This window comes from Saccostrea echinata, unplaced genomic scaffold (assembly GCF_033153115.1).
Source record: "Saccostrea echinata isolate AGI-Se365-2 ecotype Australia unplaced genomic scaffold, CSIRO_AGI_Sech_v1 ptg000046l, whole genome shotgun sequence".
NCBI classification, from domain to species: domain Eukaryota; kingdom Metazoa; phylum Mollusca; class Bivalvia; order Ostreida; family Ostreidae; genus Saccostrea; species Saccostrea echinata.
This window is the reverse complement of record NW_026889795.1, coordinates 2,068,656-2,080,649: the sequence shown is the minus strand read 5'-3', so window position 1 is coordinate 2,080,649 and position 11,994 is coordinate 2,068,656.

The window sequence follows — 11,994 nt, the reverse complement described above, 5'->3', positions numbered from 1 at the left end:
AATTGTCTTTTTAGTATCAAAGACAACTCCTTCTTTAATAAAATTGGAACTTGAAAATATTCTTATTTTGTGATTGTTCATCTACAAAATTACTTTATTTGTTGAAAAATCAATCTGATTCTACGCACAAGTACTCTGAAGTTGATATTAAAGGGATTCTGGAGTTCGTCATTGGCAACATCTATGTAATCTTTGCAGACCAGGTCTTCCAACAATCTGTTGGAAATCCATTGGACACAAATTATGCTCCTTTATTGGCCAACCTATCTTTATATTCCTATTGTGGCGGTCAGACGAGTTTGATCACCGGTGGCAAGATAGCTCAGCTTGTAGAGCTCCTGACTAGATATTCAGGGGGGCGCGGGTTCGAACGCCAGTCTGGTCCGTCGCATTTTTCTCTTTCCTGGATACACTATGAAACAGAATTTATACAAAAACTACTTGAGAAAAAAGAAGACTTATTGTGGATTTCAACTAGACATTCAGATTTATCGACCACGTTTTATCAATTAACTATGGTTACTTCCATTCACATGTTGATTCAATATATGCCAGTGAACTCGAAATACATGACACAACCGAGTCTGCCACATCTGTTTCATATTTGGATGTTTTACTTACTATGAATGTTTTACTGACTATAGACGATAAACGCCATCTAAAACTAGACTATATGACAAACGAAATCACTTCAGCTTTTCAATCGTCAACTTCCTTATTTATATAGTAATATTCCACTTTCTCTTACATATGGTGTTTAACGATACTCAATGACATGCTCTGAGTACGATCACTTTTAAGCCGAAGCAGGCTACTGAGAAATAAGTTGATGTTACAGGGATTCCACCAACATCGTTTAAAGTCAGCATTTCTTAAATTCTATGGTCGTTACATGTACAATAATTTTGTTAGCAAATCCAACCTATAATCGGATCGTATTTTGACTGACGTATTTCATACCAATTGTTAGACCTTTGTTTTTATACTTTGACTACAGATTATTCTGTGTACCTGATCAATACATAGAGCTCAGGGCGGGTCTGACCGGTCGACAGGGGATGCTTACTCCTCCTAGGCACATGATCCCATCTCTCAAATTTTCAGGGGTCCGTGTTTTATTACCTGTTCACAGATTTATATTGTTTGTAGGTTTTTGAGATCGATCACTGTTTTTTATCTTCACCTTTTTCATTAATCTAATTCTCTTTATCGATAAGCAAAACGTTTAAGATTTTAATCATTATAAGTAATAAATTAGGACAAATATAAATTTTAAGTTTGTTTTATGTAATATGCAGTACAATTTCATATTTACAAGTACATGAAACAACACAATCAAACTGATTTTAAAAAAATTGTAACCTTCAATTGAATGTAACGACAAACTGAAACTTAATGTAATTGGACAATTAACTTTTAAAGGGAAAATTCTGAATAATTAGACATTTTATAGTCTAAAGCCATAAACTTTAGCAAAAATGGATCATAGTGACATGCAACTCTATGTTAATATACAATCCATCCGTATAAAAGGACATACCATAATCATCTCATCATCTACACACATAGCAAAAAGGCCAGGAAATGTTGAAAATAATAAATTTTTAAACTCAGGCTGTCTTGAAAGTCAAAAATATGTATATATAAAAAACAAACCTTTAGCTCATTATTTCCAAGAGGGCAATAAGTTCAGAAAACAGTGCATTATGGCAAGTTTTAGGGGAATTATTTTCGTGAAAATAGGTCAATTGACATGGAAATCAACTTGGTCTGTTATTCGTCAATATAGAGGAGGTTAAAAAATCAGCTCCTTGTTTGCAAGCATCTGTTAAAAATCAGAAAACAATGAACGATTAGTAATATTGAAGTGGCAGGGCAATAACATTCGTGAATTGGGTAATTGATATGAAACTTAAACTTCATCTGCAAGTCATCATAATAAAGACACATACCAAAGATTATATCATTGTCTTACAGCACTGCAAAAAAGTCTGAAAAAAAAAACTTAACTATGACAGAAAGACGGATGAAAAAAGTAGAACAATATACATCGACCAATTCTTAGCCGGGCTTAAAAAATTGACATCTTTACAAATATTTTTGAAACCATATTATTAGTTAATTGAAAAGGAATGAAATAGTTTAGATCTCTTGTTTGGAAACAAAGTGAACAGAGATCTGGCATATGTCTTTGAAAGTGAGTAGCTTTTAGTAAAGACATTCTTTGTATAGAAATATGTTAAGCTTTAATACATGTACTAATGGTTGTTTACATATTCAGATGAATTTCTTTTTTTTGTTACTGAAAAATAACTCCTCTAAGGTTTCTAACGATAACCATAAAGACAGTTATGAAAATTTATATTCAAGGTAATGACATCACAGACATTAAAGCTCTTGTCTTAATAGAACAATAATGATATAAAATGAAACTAAATATAGCAAATATAAAATAAACAAACGAAGCAGACAAAGTCCACTTAGAAATAATGTGTCATACCCCGGTTAATTAATTTTTGGACAAATAAATATTATCAGAATCGTCAATACTGCTAATAAAAAACAGTTACCAAGACAGATGTGCCAAATACTTCTTAAGTTATCTTTAATAATTACCTTTTAATTTGATTTATATCTATTGGATATTTTTTTCTTGTTTATTCATTTTCTATTTATGGAAAATGAGGTAAAATGAGAGTTAATTGTTCATTATTTAATAATCCAGAGAGAGAGAGAGAGAGAGAGAGAGAGAGAGAGAGAGAGAGAGAGATATTTATTGTGTTAAAAATGTAATCTGGTTTGGATATTTTCGACCCAAAAAATTTGAATTTTATGTTGAAAAATCAAAGTTAATACATTCTGAGACATGTCAAGCAGCATCACTGCTCAACATAGATACAAGCATGTACTGAAAAACAAGTTTCAATCTTATATTGAGTTCTTCTTATTTCCAACAAAATGTACTCACAAGAAGTAAGTTAATATGTGATAGTTTGAGCTTGCAATGATAACGATATCTTATCGCATAAACTTGTCTTTCGAGACTAATACAAACATATTTATATTTGCTGCAAAGTTCTAAACCCATTAATTATTTTTAATTACATCTGAATATTGAATATGCTTCTAAATATTACCTAAAAATTTTTTACTGATCTTGTTACTGTTTGACAGGTCCTGTACAAATAGAATCTTTTTTATTCAAATTTTCAACAAAGTTGGATTAGTGCATTTCATAGGAAACTGCTTTTAATTAAACGCCTTTAGCTTGAACTGGAAAATTCGAAGGAAATTACATTCGCCTTATTCACTGTCAATTGACAGTAAAGTTCTTAATCTAAACTCTCGTGGTTTTTCATTTTCCGATTGATGTGACAAATCTTATTATCCTGCTCTTTTAAGATTAAGATCGTGAGCTGTAAGTCCTTGATATTTTGTAACACAAACTGAAAAAAAATTCAAAGTATGTCAAGGAAGTGCTTTTTAATAAACAGTAACTAATTGATTTTGTCATATAGGCAGATCATCAAAATTAGATCAAAAGTATCAATTTAATTCTACTAGAAGTGTTCTTAAAAGTACTACATGTAGATTTATCCTTATATATATATATATATATATATATATATATATATATATATATATATATATATATATATATATATATATATATATATATATATATATATATATATATATATACATGTATATACTTTGTCAATTAGCAATTACAAAAGATGTTGCAGTTTTGCAAAAGCTAAAAAAAGTTTCATGTAAATTAAACATGTATTATTTCATTTTGTTTGCTTTCGATAATGAATTAAAATAATTTTGTTCAATCCTCTGTATTTCCTCAACAATTTCCCATGGAATATTATGATTTAAAATGTCGGATATACTCGTACACAATAACAATTTTTAAAGGAAAAATAAAGATGTTTGTTTTGGATCTATTATCAGGTGTACATTTCACCATTGTCAACATATCATATATATACATTGTATATAGCTTTTCCATTCATAATTCCCTATACAAGTGTATTTAGCGTTATTGCACAATCACCTACATATTGTGTTTGTCTCCCATCTGATCGGATACTCAAGAGAATGTTCTGAGTACGATCAATTTGAAGACAGAAATAGGCTACTGACAAATTAATTGATGGTACAAGGTTTTAAAATATATCGGTTAAATCAGCATTTTACAAATTCTATGGTTGTCATAATAACCATTTCAAATACATCCTATTGTTTTCTGACTGACATTTTTCCCATCAATGTGAATCAATTGACGTCTCTATATGAGTGAAAAATTCTCGAACGGGACGTTAAGTAACATACAATCAATCAATCAATCAATCACCCATCAATGGATTGGCAATTTTTTTTATACCATTTTCACTATGGATTACTCCGTTTACCTGATCATTATAGAGAGCTTATGGCGGGTTGCACTGGACTACATAGGATGAAACTGCACCTTTCTGTCAACTGAACGGTCACCGAAAGGTCTGGAGAGGTGACTGAATAGCAGAGTTCTGTCATTCATTCATCTTTTAGCAATCTTTTAGTCAACTTTCAGTCAACTGAATGGCAGAGTTTCATCCTGTGTTAAACTCTGCCATTCAGTAAACTGAAAGGTGAATGAAAGTATACTGAAAGGTTACTGAATGGCAGAGCTCTACCATTCAGTGATCTTTCTTAATCTTTCAGTCACCATTTCGTTGACTGAATGGTGTAGGTTCATCCTCTAAATTGACTAATGCTAACTCCAAGGTACCTGGGACCCGTTTTACAAAAGAACTTACGACTAAGACCAAAATTTAATTCTGTTAATATCTTTCTAATCTACATTAAATAGAAAATGGTTTTAATGTTTTTAAAAGGTATGTAGAAAGATACTTTTACACTAGTAATTTTAAACAGAATCATCAATTTTGCAAAATTTTACAAGCAACTGAAATTTTTGGTCTTCCACCTCTGTTTTTCCAGGGTATCTTTTATTTAACTACTCCCAATTCGTACTCTTTAGTAGATTTATGAGATTGATCACTGTTCGTTTTCACCTGATGTATTTTTGAAACAAAAGTGGTGAAAAAATCATAACCCTTCATTTCAATTAAAATTTAATCAATCTTCTACACGAGTATTATTAAAACATAATCAATTTTAAAGAACCTGCACTCCACAAGAATGTTTCGATCAACATGAAATCATCAAAAGTGGAAAAAAAAATTTTGCAGTCATTTATTTTGTAATAGCCCTGGAATGTTTATTAGAACCTCCCAAAAAAGCTTTTACTCTAGGTCAGTCTTGTAATGACGTGATGAGATTGCATTCCTGCAATAAAAAAGCTTTATATCGATGCTGACATTTCGTGATTTCAGATAATGCCACTTCATATTTTCTTCCGACCTTGTGAACGAGATTTTTTCTTGGATTTCTCAATGTCATTTTCCAAGAAAATTACTAATAAAGGAACTGAATGGTTATAATAACATTTTTAGCAACTTCAAATTTGAAGTGTTATTGTAGTTGATATTTAGTTGAATTGGCATATAATTGTGAAGGTTTTGATATCAAAATAGATAATTTTATTTTCATTGTATAGCTTTGGCTATTAAAACCATGATATAATTTCGCATTAATGCTACCGTAATTTCTCTGATTAAAATATTGAAATAAAACAATCCAAGGTGCTATTTTTTATGCGAATGTATTTCAAAAACACATAGCAATTATGCTTCAGTCATCAATATTGACAGAAAAAACAATAAAATTGAGTCAATTTTCAAGAATAAGCTTTTACATGTATGTTTTAATGAGCAAAAAGTTATTACAGATAAGTTTACAGCTCTATTTATTACATTTTACATTTTTCTTCCAAAGAAGGTGAAAGTCCGTGAAATATTGTTATATCGAACCGTAAATTACTAATGGAAAATATACATTTGACCTTTAACACTAGAATTCTTCCATATTTGGAGCTACAAATGAATTCAAATGTTGAGATTGTTACTTAGAGGACAAGAGTCGCCCATAATACCAACAACAAAGCAACTCGCTCGATATCAAATAAATCCACAATAATGGACTCTAGATATTATTTTATTTGCATGAAAGATTACGAAGCTATTAAGTTCAAATGGAAAGACAAATGATAGGAGTAAACTTGTTCCTATATATAAGCCGTTAAAAAATAAAGCATGTACTTGTACGTGCATTATTTCTGTAATCAATTACATACATGCAAAGAAAACTGAAAGAATTCTCTGTCCATTACATACCGTATAACGGAATAATTTTCAATTTTCCAATCTAATTTTTGCTTACATACAGTAAACTTACACAAAATCAGAATACTCTAAGAAAGTTTTCAAACACTAAATTTAAACCAATGTGTTTTTAAAGTATTTTTATGTGAATTGGGTGACGAAGTAGCATTGATCAATCTCAGAACTCTTGTAAACAATACAAATCGTGTACAAAACAAAACAAAACGGAACCCTGGAAACAATAGAAATAGGATCAGGTGCCCAAGAGGAGTAAGTATCCCCTGTTAACCTGTCACACCCGCCGTGAACTCTATATATTGATCAGATAAACGAAGTAACCCGTCGTTAAAATTAGTGTAAATAATTGCTCAACACTTGGCAAGAAATGTTTAAGTCAAAACAAGAATCATGTTTCATTTCAAACAAGTTCATTATAACACCATATAACTTGGGAAATGTCAACTATAAGCGAAAAAGTTGAAAGCCCTGTAACAACTACTTACTTTTCTTTCAATATTCATATCATTTGAGGGGTATTATTTGACATTGTAATCCGTTTGTCGAAAAGCAACGTTTTAAGACACTTAATTCATTGCATTATAATTCTATGACAACGGTAAAGAAAAATGGATTTTGACCTAATCGGAAAGTAATTGCTCCACAAAATGAATTATTTGCAGATAGATAAATAATGAAAAAGGAAAAAACAACCATTGATTTACATAGAGACCAATTGTATTATAAAGTTTAAGTGCACAAGAAGAGTGCATCAATCACCAACCCGATTTGTCTCCAAAGTCGTAATATACTTCCTTGGCTGATTTTAAAGAAAAATCAATAAGCAAATCATGCAGCCACAATGAGAAAAAATCTCAATAGAAGTTGTTGCATCAGCTCTTTTTGTCAGACATGCTTAAGTAAGCCTTGAAGGTACAATTTTATTCATACTGTCTCTCAATTTTACTGATATATATTGCACATTCTGATATAATTAATGCAAGAAATATACAAGTTCAGTTATTTCACGTCATTCAAGTAAGCTAATCTTTCTTATTTTACGATTTTTGAATTGACGAGACATGCTCGTTAATCCGCAATAATTTGATGAATGTAGGATTTGCATCTAAGAGAATGAGAAGTTTGTAAGTCAGGAAGATTAATTCGGGAAGTATGTAAGTGATTGTCTGGTGGTTCTGTATTTATTAGCCGACAGTTAATATCGATAATATTAACTGTCTGGGAAGTAAATGGATTTCTGCTAGTCTGCGGCACGTCATTGGAGATGTGAAATTACACAATTCCTTTCTTAAAATTTAATAATTTTGTTCAATTTTATCATTTCTTTGAATTTATGGCTCAATTTTCATCATTTGATCTTACAGTTTCAAAACGTGTCACATTTTTTCTCTTTCGAAAATATATTTGTATGGTGATTACTTGTCAATTGATTGATTGTACATTGCATGTTGTGTAACGTCCAAATCGAGAATTTTTTCACTCATATAGAGACGTTATTGCTTGTCAAAGTAAGAACTTTGAACACATAGATAAATATTAGTTTAGAAAGGATGGCAACGATTGACCCTTTAACCATCCAATCAGTCGGAAAGGATCGTTACCGGTTTCATTTTTCATAAAAGATAAGTTTGTTTTTTTTTGTTTTTTTTTTTTTTTTTTTTACAGTTTATGTACTTTTTAAATAAAATAGCTCAACACAATTTAATCATTATAACCCTGAATACTACAGGTCACAGCTTACCTTGGTACGTTTAACAAATTAGTCTCTCCTGCGTAAAAAAAACGACTAATTTTCTACTCAGCAGAATTTTATAGAGTAATTGTTCTAGTTTTATAACTCACTGCGAAGCAGCAAAATGTCACCATCATCAAAGGCAGATTGGCGATATTTTAAGAGACACCAGCACGGCATTTTCATAAACAAGATTCAAAAACCTAAAACCAATCTCTACTTTTCTTCACCTTTTTTATATCCAACTATCAAAAAAAAAAAAAAAAAAAAAAAAAAAAAAAAAAAAAAAAAATCAAAGCAAAGTTTCTTTTTGATTTCATGATCATCATTGAAGATACACATTCTTTCAACACATTACTATGGAAATTAATGTAATAATTTTTTTAGTTTAAAAAGAGTTTGTTACTGTATATTAATTGTTTCGAGAGTTATTCATAAAACATCGCAGTTATATTCTTCGATGAATTACACGTTTGATAATCAAAATAGCTTTTTTAGTTGATTTTGATTTCCAGAACTGTGTATACCATACTTAATTTCAATCAGCAAAAAAAAAATCGTCCTATCAAATAGAAGGCACCTACTTCACACAATAGATAGTAGTGAAAATCCTGAAATTTGATTTTTCAAAACACCCATGTATTACAGGAGTAACATGAAGAGAGAGAGAGAGAGAGAGAGAGAGAGAGAGAGAGAGAGAGTAACTAATATGATAGTTCCATGCCTTCGAAGTTGCGCAAGCAAGTAAATCTATTCACATACAATTTCTATCACTTGAACATATCATTGATTATATAGACTGCAACATGTTAATAGGAAATGTTTTTGTCTAAAATTAGCAAATTTGAGTTGATTTATTTATATATGATTCATTTATGTTCAGAACAACCAAGAAAAAAATACGAAAAGCATCCCATGCACTTGAACGGTGGGCGAACGATAAGTGAATGGTGAATGAATGCTAAAGGAACGTAGAGCGAAGAGGGAGTTAATAGTGAAAATTAAATATTATCTAAAATAAGTATGAAATTTAATATGTGTGGTAATTGTACTTTCAACAGAATATAAAGTGTAAATAAATACAGAGATTTTATTCAAACAGGTTAATTTTTTCATTTCTATCACTTAAAACCGTTCACGGTAGCTCAGTCGGTAGAGCGCTCGCTTCGTGATCGGGAGGTCGTGAGTTCGAATCTCGGCCGCGACTGACCTAAGTCAATATAAAATGGGAAGCAACTGTTCCTTCGCCATGCGCTCGGCACTTTGAAGTGAAAGTTGCGGGTCCTTCGGATGAGACCTTAAAAACCGAGGCCCCGTGTCACGGCAGACGTTGGCACGATAAAGATCCCTCACTGCTCAATGGCCCTAAGTGCCGAGTAAAGGTCAAAATTTGAAGCCCTTCACCGGTATATGGTGACGTCTCTATATGAGTGAAAAATTCTCGAATGGGACGTAAAACAACATACAATCAATCAATCAATCTATCCTTTAAAAAATTATTTAATCTAACCAATAATTTCCATGTCCATTTTAAAATTAAAAAAAAAAGGTATATACAAAATAATGCTTTGTAATGCTATATAATGCCAGCATTACTCTGGATTTGAGAAAGTAATGCATTACATTACCATTACATGTAATGCAAATTTTTTAGCATTACACATCACTAGCATTACTATGAGTTCAAGTAATGCATTGCAATGCATTACCATTACATTTAGCATTACCCCAAGCCTGGTGTGAACACTGAACGCAACTTGATGAACGGTGAGTGAAAGCAAAATGCAAATGCTGAATAGAACGGTGCACTCAAAATTGTTAGAAGTGAGCGTACGGTGAGTGCACGTTGAAGGCATGGTGGGCTAATCAGGAAATGAAAAATTAGAACGTTTCAGGGACTTATGATTAGATTTAAATACAAATATGTAGTTACAAATAGTTACAGAAGTATTAAATTAAAAAAATCAAATGGTTACAGAAGGATTAAATAGGAAGTTAAATGATAATGCTAAATACAAAATTCAGTACACCAGTACAGATACAAATACAAATAAAAAATCTGTTCCATGCACCGCACAAAGAAACAACCCGATGCCTCTGCTATCATATCTGTAACAATAATAGGTATTGCAATACAGCTATGACAGGCATATACTGTGCCTCATCCTATTGCCTGTCACATCTACCTATAGCAATACTTACAAATGTTACATGCATACGCACATGGTTTTTATAGATCAATTATATTTCCTTACCTGGACCTTGACCTTTAACTTCTAACGAAAGTTTCCCCCCTTTTTTCACAGTTTCTGATACATAACTTCAGGAATACATATACATTTTCTGTAATCTTTTTAAGAGAGAGAGGGGGTGGAGAGAGAGAGAGAGAGAGAGAGAGAGAGAGAGAGAGAGAGAATTACATGAACAGATTCTTCCAATGCTCCCAGGCTTCGTCAAAATTTTCCTGATTATAGTTCTTATAGGCAATATACTTGTTTCATGTCCGTAGGAATCGGAGGGGGGCGTGCCCCCCAATAATCTTGCCGATATATAGAATACTATATAAAACATAGCTACTATATGCTGGTGGCCCCTCAATAATACCGTCTGAGGACCTTTTTATTTTTTTCATTGCTGGTAAAGGAGTTTTGGTACTTGAACCCCCCCCCCCCCAATTTGAAAATGTATGGTGAATTTGCTTTCTACGGGCCTGTGTTTGTACATGTATCGTACATATCTTTGATGGAGGATATCACCCGTTCAAGGAGAGCTTTTTGCCACTACATCATATATCATATCTATCTTTGATGGAGGATATCACCCGTTCAAGGAGAGCTTTTTGCCAATACATCATGTATCATATCTATCTTTGATGGAGGATATCACCCGTTCAAGGAGAGCTTTTTGCCACTACATCGTGTATCATATCTATCTTTGATGTATGGTTGTGCCCCCCTCAAAGTGAAATTGCTTTCTATGGGCCTGTGTTTGTACATGTATCATATATATCTTTGATGGAGGATATCACACGTTCAAGGAGAGCTTTTTGCCACTATATCTTATTCTATTGATCAAATATTTTATTTGAAGAACAATTAGATATTTAATTTTTGTCTAATTTTTCAAATGACCCCAGTATGAATGCCTTCTTTGAATATAAAAACATTAATATGAATCTTTCCAAAAAATACTTTTCAAACTGTTTGATAAATTTTGTGTTAATTCACATTCCCCAAAAATGTGCTAAATAGTTTCAGTCTTATTTCAGAATAAGAACAACCATACATGTATGTACCTATTTTCTAAATTTTATGTAAAAATGAATTTGTTGCTAATATTTTATGTTTAATTCGAAACTGAAACCACTGACTGAAGTTTGTATTTTTGATAAACTTGCATGAATGGAAAAGAAGAAAAGTCTTCCATTTAGAATCATTTAAATTAGATATCCTGTTTCAGTTAGATTTACCTAGAGGCTTGATGGCATTACTTTTCAAAATTTCAAAAAGATTTCTGTTTTTTTAGCATTAAATAAATAACCTAGTTTTTGTGTAATATATGCCCTATGAACTTTTGACAGAGAAGCACTATCTTTATTTTTCATCCATTCTCTAATAGCAGCTATAAGTCCATTGTACTCGAGAAAGTTTGCTTTCATTCATATTTTAAATTAAAAGTATGAACGTCCATAAATGAACCATCTTCTCTAAACAGATCATTTATATATCAATATTTTTCAAAACATTTCTTATTCTTAAAAAGATTCTTTTATATATGTATACACGAACAAGAAATTTAGAACCAAAATTGAATGCGGATAGATATTATTTGTTTTAAATTTTATACAATTTAATAGTTATACCTGTTCAATGTATGTTATGAATAAATATGTGTGACATTGTATTTAGATACATGCATGTATAAAGTACCCTGTGTAGTGCTGTAGGGTTAAATATTGTATATTGTTAA